Genomic DNA, 9,643 nt, shown 5'->3' with positions numbered 1-9,643 from the left:
ATCCTGCTGAAAGTTGTACATCTGACATAATGTACATCTTTCTCCTTCCCCACTCCATTCAACCTACTTCTATAATTTGCTGCTTGTGGCATACGCCCCTTTCCAGTTTATGGACTTGCTGCCGATTGGGTCAAACAGATCTGTTTCTGCAAACTGGACCCTGTTCTTGCACCCCCTCTTCCTCCCACCCCTTGTCCCCATTCCCACGCTGACCCACCAATTGTGCCTCCACACTGTTCCAACCGAAACAGTGGTGACTTCAGACCTTGGTTGTGGCTTTTATTTTCCCATCAATTTCTGCTCCCGCCCCTTTGTTTTAAAACTGCTTCCACATCTCTCATCTTCAGCCTGGATCGAAGTTGGGACGAGTCTCATTGGAACAGCATCCCATGTGATAGGTATAACTCTGCATCTCACTGTCTGCGAATGAGCGCACTCGTGTATATATATATACACTCACACTCACACACACAGTGAAGCAATGGGCCTAACGTGTTTGGATCCTTGTATTGGTTGAAATTGTTGGATGCAAGTTCCTTTCTTGAAATGGGTAACATCCATACAGGAATATAAAAGTCACATGTCCCCTGTTACAAGGGAACAGGTTCAAGGATCTGACTAGTAGAACAGAAAAAGGCTCACACGTCTGTTATAAATCAGATTTATTGGCAAGGGAGAGAAAACAATACTTGTCTCGGTATGGGCTTTACAGCTGCCTATCTCTCTCTCTGCCTCCGTCCATGGCACTGATCGCGGCTCAGCCCGTCGGTGAACCCTTCTCGTACACGAACTAAAGGGCCTGTCCCACTTACGTGTCCTTGGCACGTAAATTAAGCGACCTCGTGGTCGCGTTGAGGTGTACGGGCATCGTATGGCCGCGCGGAGCCGGTCCCACTGAGAAGCGCGGAGGGGTATGTAGTTGAGCGCGACATTACGCGGTGCTCCGAAATTTTTGTAGCGAACAAAATCTTTGAGCGCCAACGGCCTGTCGCGTAACTGACGGCCAAAGTGGGACAGGCCCAAGACCCTGGCTCGACGCAATGTCTCACCTTCAACAGCAGCAGAAGCAGGCAAACGATCGCCAAGCTCTGCCTGGGGCTCACGGCCGTTGCGGTCCGGATCCGCCCCCACTTCTACTCCCAGAGCGGGGCCAAGAAAATTGAAGATAGACACAAAATGCAGGAGTAACTCAGTGGGACCGGCAGCATCTCTGGAGAGAAACAATGGGTGATGTTTCGGGTCAAGACCCTTCTTTTCAGACTGAAGAAGAGTCTCGACATGAAATGTCACCCATTGCTTCTCTCCAGAGATGCTGCTAGTCCCGCTGAGCTACTCCAGCTTTGTGTCCATCTTCAAATGACGTCACGCGCTCCAGGTGGCTGTGCGGACGCATGAAATCGCGTGCGACCTTCGCGGGACCGTCGAGGCTTAAGTGGGACAGGCCCTTTACTTATGACTTGCAGGCGCCTGCAGGCAGAAATCAGCTGTTGAAGTAAGTCCTGGCGCTGCTCCCAAATTCAAACTGTACCCAATGGCGTCCGAGCAAGGCCCCCTTGTCCCCCCCCCCCCCCCTTTGGAAACAAAGTGCTACCGGCCGCAGACTGGCGCGTAAAGCAATACACACAGCGCTACAGACTTGGCTCGTAAAGGTAGTACACACAGCGCTGCCGGTTTAGTGAGCAAAGATTTATACTGAATGCTGTCGGCTTAACGTGTGGGTATTTAAACAAAGCGCTGTTGGCTACAGCGCTAAGGGCTTTAAAGATAGTGCTATGGCCATAGCGCTATGGGTCACAGACTGTTCGGGAAAAATTCTCATATAATCCCATCCCATTTTCTAAAGCACTTGTTGCAAGATGGAGCTACAACAGAGGAGCCAACATTCCACGGTGCAAGTGTATATTTGGGTTTGGGATTACAATTGTCGATAAAGTAGTAACGACAAAGGTACCGATACAATCGAGTGTGCCTTACTGTCGAAACTGAACTATTAACCAGTGGCAAATTATTAAATTTTATTTAATCATCTACATTATTCTGGGAGTCTTCAGGAATGCACATAGTTTTCCTGGGCCCTGTTTGCTGGCAAGCCAGAAGAACAAAAACTTGCATTCCTGAAACTTGCTCCTCCCCGACCAGCAGCATATTGACTTTGTGAGTTGTGTAGACATCGCTCGTCTTCTCATTTTTTTTCCCCCTGGCAAAAATAGAGTAAGGCAAAACTGGTCAAGCAGAATGAACAAATCCACTTGTGATATCATTGGATTTCTAGGGTTTTCCCATTGCTCTGTATTTAAGTCCCATTTTAGTTTGTGCTGTGGGAACAGACTGGGTTTCGGTTCAATTTTGGAGATAAGCAAAGAAAATTTTGGAGGCTCCTTTTAATTAAAGGTGATTGAGAGCTGTCTGTTTTAAAAGATAATCTATTCCCTTTGCACTTCCTACCAAATTAGTAACATTGTGACTTTTCATTAACACTTCAGTGGCCCTGTTATTGGCTGTGGAGTACTTTTATAGTTGCCTTTTTTTTAAACACGTTTTGCATGAACTAGTGAGCTGAAAACACGTTGAAAATGCAGAACAGCAGCTGAGAACTTTGAATTCAAGATTATTGAACTGAATTTAATAATTGGCATCTAGCAACAGTGAAAATGAAATTGCTGGTGCCATAAAAAACAACTTTGTTTACAACAGTTCTTTAAGTTTAAGGAAATAAATTTATTGTTTCTAAGTTCCTGTCCTATTTGTGAATTCCATACCCCAGCAATCCTTAATTGCTCTCTGAAATGAGTCTCAAATTACTCTGCTCAAGAGAAGTTATAGTTGGGTAATCAATGCTGACCTTGTCAGTGACACCCACATTCCATGAATGAGTAACGCACAATGTTTGTTTCATATCAATTTAATGGGGCACGGACTATTCTCAGCTATTTAAAGTATAAAAGAACCATCTCGAAGTCAGGGAACCTGACCAAAACTTTTTCTTTGTATGCTTTCTGTTGTGGCATCCTAATGATTTTTATGAGGAACATGATTACAATATGTCCACAAACAATAAACAGTGGACAACGGATCCCTGTCCCAAGGCTAAGGTCTCGTGATCAGTATTCACCTGTTGTCTCCAGGTGGTTGTGTGTTTAAAAGGTTGTGTGTTTTGAAATAATCAAAAATTATGATCAGATAAACAAGGTGAGCTCATTGAATGTTTGAATGCCTTTTTGTTCAGTCTTTTTTTAATAAATTGCATTTTTTTAAATGTATCCATGCCTTTGTTAGCTCTTAGAATTAACTATCCCAAGGCACTCCTAGCTCAATTAAGCATCAAGACCTTATCCAGACGGACATTGCTCTCATCCCTCCCTATCTCTGTTATCTCGTCTGGCCCAGATCCCTCTCATGCGTCACCTATCTTTATTTTGCTGCCATTGGAGGCCATGCTTGATGTCATAAGATAGGGATTCCTCCCACAATTTCATCTTTCTTTGTGTAAAATGGTCTTCCATGAACTTTGCATGACTGAAGTCGTACTGCGTACAATCGCGGTCTGGTTTACCAAGAATAACTGGTAAATTATCGCCTACGCTTCTACTTCCTCAGACGTTTGAGGAGATTTGACATGTGGCCAAATATGCAATTGAACTTCTGCAGCTAGAGAGTGCACTGAATGGTTGCATCACTGCTCAGTTCAGTAATTTGAATGCTCAAGAACAAAGGAGGTTGCAGAAAGTGGTGAACATTTATACCAGTGCATCAGTGGTATTACCCTCCCCACCAGTGAAGGGGTCTACAGGGAGTGCTGCCTCAGGAAAGCAGCTAAAATGATCAAAAACACACACCACCCTGACCTCGCTGCTACTATTGGGAAGAAAGAACAGGAGCTTGAGAACTGTGGCCTCTGGGTTCAAGAACAGCTGCTTTCCAACAACCATCAGGTTCTTGAACCACCCGATACAGCACCAGACCACTTTGTACATTGCACAAACTACTTTAGCCTGCACAATCTACAATTGCAAAGATGAATTCTGAAATCCACATTTACCTTGAATGAGGGGAAAAAGAGCTATTCTTTGTTTATGCAATTCTTTAAGAACAAAAATGCTGGAAACACTTAGGCAGCACTGGTAAACAAAACAAGTACATTTACATTTTGGGTGTGGAGTCTTAACCAGAAGCTGTGTTGATAAACAGGTTGGCACATAAATACAGATTCCTCTTTACCGTCACCCCTAGGCCTATTGAGTGCTTCCTGTGTTTTTTTGATCTTTTCCAGGTTTGCAAATTCTGCCCACCCCGTTTTAGTTATGCAGCTCCACCCAGAACAAACTGCATTGAACATTTGTGATAATTGTAAATGTTTACTCTAATATTTTCCGTATCAACAATGATATGAACAAGATTTTTATCATTTGACTGCGGTTATTTCCTATGCAAACTTATCCACGACTGAAGCCCTCAATCACATCTTTTGTATCCACGAGATCCAACTGCTCCTGACCAGCTACGAGCAGGTAAAATGTCCACTTTCCATTACCTTGAGGTAATCCAAAATACTGCTGCTTAACTTACACCAAGTCCCATTCACCCATGGCTCCTTGTTAAGTGAAGAGGTTCCCAACCTTTCTCCTTCCCCTTCTCTGATATCTTCCCCCAGTCTAACCCTTATGATCTGCACTCCTGCAGTTTTGGCTGTTGCTTAGTCCTGATTTTAATTGTTCCAACGTTGGTGTCTGTACTTTCATCTTGGAAAGATCCCAACGTCTATAATCTCTTCCTTAAATTCCTGTTCCTCTTTCAAGTTTGTGGGCAGAACGTGTTTTGATAATGCTCCTACGATGCATCTTAGGATGTTTTTTCAAAGATGCTATATAAATGCAAGTTGTGGTAGTGAGGTTGCTGTTATGTTTTGATCCCTGAGTTACAATTGAAGTATCCAAAATATTCCCGTCAAATTTAGAATTTGCTGATAATTTAACTTCAATCTCATTTGCTTTGCTTTTATCTTTCGGTCTTCTTCATTTGATAATGTGATGATTCTGTAGGTCAAATTGAGGCTGTGACAAATAATAACTCTGATCAACTGGAAACCGTAAACTAGCCAAGAATGGCTTTTAAAAATGCTGTACGTTGAGCTCTTGTGATAGACAGCATGATCAGCCTCTGGTTTATAAGGGAAGGGTCAACAATGAAGGAAAGAACTGGCAGTGGCTAAGTGTGAGCTGCTGGATGTGAATGGGATAATTTAAGAGCAGAATCATGGAGGGGGAAGTACTACAAATTTCAAGGAAATAACATTCTTGTGAAGTAATAATTACTGGTAGAAAAAGAATATCCATGAAAGACACTAATTGAAACTACGGCTTTTGGTGGAATTTAATCTTTCAGTTAAGTCATTAAAATATTGTTTTTGTTCATTCCATGCTGAAAGGTGAGTAAATTAAATGAGGCAATTCTACAGAATTTCTCCTTGCTGTTGCAGCTTATCTGTGAAATAATTTTGTTAAGCATTGATCAGCTTTCAATTTGCCATGGAATGGTTGCTTTCTCTTTCTTCCCTTTCTAATGCTGTTCTTCAGACGCTGAGTCATGATGGAGAAGAGCTCGATGATTTCCAGGGAGAGCTCTGGCACTTTGCAGACAGCCATCCATCACAAGAGCATTTCGACACTCAGCGTTGGCTGGCTGCCCACTGTGGCAATGCCATCGTCAAAGCCCGATTCCTCTTCACTGAGCATCCATGTCAATTTTGGAAAATAATCTTGAGATAGTGATCAAGTGGAGCAGCCACATTGATTTTCCTGAACAAGTCAAAACAAATGCTTTGTGGGAAAGCTCACTAAGTTCAGGATTCTGAAGGAAATGGGAGTTCTAAATGACTGACTCTCTTTCCCAGTTAACGATTAAACACAACAAGTTAATAATGTATGGTTTAAGTGTATTAGTTTGCTATTTTTTTTTAGCATTTAACGTTTTTAAATGTCGGTGACATTCACAGCTTGTGAAAGTTTTGACAGCTCCTGGTTCTTTCTTGGGCATTTTGTTGTCACACTCAACCTCCAAACCATACAGGATGAACACCTGCATAGTCTTGTCATCACTCAGCCTGTATCATTAGGGATGAGCCCAACATTTGGAATCAAAGTGACACAAGGGTCACAGCAAAGGATAAATCTATGGAGTAGAAGTGATTGTGGGTTGGCAGGAAATTCTAGGCCTATGCTTTTCAGCTTAGTATTCTGAACATTACATTTCACGTATGGAGAGCTCTTCCATGCCTTGCACGAGATTTCACTATTCTGGAACACAGCTGGTTGGCCTCCCTCTGTATGCTTCCCATCTAACAGGGGTCAGATGACATAGTACTTGCATTCCAGAGACAGGACAAAGGATCTGGAAGCCAGATCATGTTCCATTGTGGTAGTTTGGAACTTCAAATCAGTTGGACAAATCTGCAGGGGAAACATATCTTCAATCTGATATTGTCATTATGAAACTACTGCATTGTTGAAAGAAAACCTGCCTGGTTCATTTGTGTCCTTCAAGGACAGGAATCTGCTGGCTGCTAAACAAATCAGAAACTTAGAATGTTTGTGAATGTTTCCCAGGATCAAAAACATGTAAAATCTAAATACATTCAAATTATTTCAATTTTCAAGAATAAAAACTAACTTATAAACATATAACAAAACTCATTTGGAGTCATGCTGCATGGAAACAAGCCCTTTGGCCCAACTTGTCCATACCATCCAGGATGCCCCATCTAAGCTCGTCCCATTTGGCCCATATACCTCCAAACCTTTCCTATGCGTGTACCTGTCCAAGTATCTTTTAAATGCTATTATAATAATCTGTCTCAACTACCTCCTCTGGCAACCCATTCCATTAAGTGAAAACTTTAAAAAAAAATAGAAGTTACATAAAACCCAGCTGGTTCACTCAGGTCCATCAGGGGAGGTATTCTTAAAAAGATGTGGCTCTCGACTCACAGTAACTGACTTAACTGCCCTTTGCGATGTCCTGAGGTCATGCAGTTTTCAATTCTGTTCAATGTGTTTATCTCTTGTTCTTCTATGTGGCCTTGTGAGAAATTCAGTTCAAGTGTAATTGAGTAATTGCTGGCCCTGCTGATGATGTCCACAGCCAGTGGTGGGATTTTTTAAATGGTGTCTTAAAGGATACACCCTCTAAAAAGAATCAATGTACTTTAAATTCCGATTTGAAAGAGATTTTCTGAGGTAGGCTTATTATTTGTTAATTTTACTTCGGAGTCACGTGAGTGACTACGTGAAGAACCCGCTCAGTGCGCAGGTGCGGCATTAACGTCCAGCTGTGCACACGCGGCCCAGCGGGAGTCGGGCGCTCCCGCAACCAGCCTGAAATACGGAACGTTAGGTAAGTACCTACCTTAATCGGGCCTTGTGGTTTTTTGCTCCAGGGGGAGCAAAGCAGCAGAGGAAGCGGCCCCCGTTCGACTCCGGTGAAGGAGCCGACAGTGGAGGGGGATAGGCGCAAACGGGACCGCACACGCTGCGGACCACTGACAGGGAGCTGCGCTGATGCCGGTCCGCTGAACAGCTGTTTGGTTAACAGCAGCGGACCGGAGGGAAATTCAAAACCTGACCGGCAACCCCTGCAGACTCCTGACAAGGAGAATCGCCGCCCGGGAACTGCTAGAATGCCGCCCAAAAACGGCAGGCAGCCTCTAACAACAGGTAAGACAACCTTACCAAAAATACAGGTTCTACAGGAATCAACTTTCCTCAAGCTCTGGAACAGGCTGGAGACAGCAAAAACAAGTATGTCTGTCTCCCCAAGCCAGAGGAGGTCATGGAGCTAAAAACCTCCAGAAAAACGAGGGGTCACTGGCTGAATTGGTTGGCGGCGCGACTCACCCGTTGCAGCGGCCCCTACAGCCTGTCTGTCTTTTTTTTATTTTTTGTCTAGTTAAATGTAGTGTTTGGTGTTTTTTAATAGTATTTTTAAATGTGTAAATGTGGGGGGCGGGGGGGGGTGGAGGGGGAAACTGTTTAAATCTCTTCCCTGTCCGGGAGACCCGACTTTTTCCCTGTCGGGTCTCGGCTGTCGTTGGGGCCTAGCACCGTGGAGCGGCCTCCAGCCTGAACGACCCGGGGGCTCGGGAGACTGCGGAGCTGCGGACTACTCACCATCGTGGGGCTGGCTGGCCTCGGAGCGTGGGGAGCGGTGGTGACTCGCTGCTGCGACTCGACTCCTGGGGCTCGGAGGCTCCAGCAACGCAGCCGCAGGTCCGGTGGACTGGGACATCGGGAGCTCGCGGGTCCGGGGAGAGAGACCGCTTCCCGGAGCTCCCGCAACGCGACTTCTCCAGCCGGTGTCACGGGGTTGGAACGACCCGGACCGGGACCGTACATCACCCGGCACGGCTTCATGGCCGTGGGACTCACCATCGCCCATGGGGGTTCCAACCTTGTACTTTCAGACCGGGAGCGGGGCCGTAAATCGCCCCGCGCGGCCTAAAATGGCCGTGGGACTCATCATCGCCCGCCTGGGGCTTGGACATCGGGAGAGACACGGAGAACAGGGGAGAGAAAAGACTTGCCTTCCATCACAGTGGCTTCACTGTGATGGATGTTTGTGTGAATTTAATTATGTGTATGTCTGTAAGACAGTGTCTTTGTTTGTATGGCTGTGGAAACAACATTTCGTTTGAGTCTCACTGGGGCTCAAATGATAATAAATTTGTATTGTATTGTATTGTAATGCCAAGGGAACTAACACTCCCACCCCAGTGCTATTGCACTAGCCATCTCCCTTGTCGAGGGATTGATGGGACAACGGAGGTAGGGCATATGCCTCCTCCACAGAATTTACAGCACCCCTTTTGCTCCCTCTTTATTCGAGGCTAGCAAGGGAGGCCAGGGCTGGGCTGGCTCACACCCAGGGCAGGCGGACGACAGCAGGAGTATGCCAGGGGAGCAGGATCATGAAGAGCTGCTGGGTGTCGTGGGCCACTATATGGCACCTCCACGCGCAGGAAGACTACTGGAACCCAGATGGCAGCCAGTATCAGCTATCTTTCCAACAAAGCCCTGCAGGAGAAGGCCTTTCCAGAGGTCAAATCTGCAGGCAGCTGGGTCAGCAGACTCGCAGTCAAGAGCTAAAAAAGCTGCAAATTCTGAAGCTCCTAACATCGAAAATCACCGCCTTTGCTCGTTCCACGGATCATACTCACCTGGCAGGCGAGACGCCATGATCACCAAGGTGGTTCTCCCAGGACGAGGCTATCCCATTGCACTTCGAGTGTGCTGACGCCTACGATGTCCCCAAATGCGGGATACTCGACTGCCAAAATTGTGGCATATAAGACCTGCCCTCAACCCCAAATATACGGGGCTATGCAAACCGCTGCAGCGGGAAGAGAGGCAGCTAAACCTGTGGGCCTCATGAGGGCAGGCCATGGAACGAGCAGGACATCGCATCCAACACCCAGCTGGCAGCACCCCTCGGCATCCACCAGTCAACACCCACATCCAAGGACTGGTGAAAGCTCGGGGGCCGCTGCTTATTACCCCCAAAAGTCTTTTTTAGACAGGGGCCCAGAGCGTGACCCCAGGGAAAATGCGCCGCCCCACCGACAGCACCAGCATACCAGCAAAACTGAGCCTTC

General features: G+C 45.9%; 1 pseudogene; it reads left to right on the top strand.

The window, feature by feature from the left end:
• The first annotated feature begins 9,200 nt into the window (after positions 1-9,200).
• Positions 9,201-9,353, top strand: LOC129714793 (U1 spliceosomal RNA; annotated as a pseudogene).
• The last annotated feature ends 290 nt before the right edge of the window (positions 9,354-9,643 follow it).

This window comes from Leucoraja erinacea, chromosome 40 (assembly GCF_028641065.1).
Source record: "Leucoraja erinacea ecotype New England chromosome 40, Leri_hhj_1, whole genome shotgun sequence".
Taxonomy (NCBI): Eukaryota; Metazoa; Chordata; class Chondrichthyes; order Rajiformes; family Rajidae; genus Leucoraja; species Leucoraja erinaceus.
The sequence above is the reverse complement of the archived record's forward strand: the minus strand, read 5'-3'. Positions and strand labels throughout refer to the sequence as shown.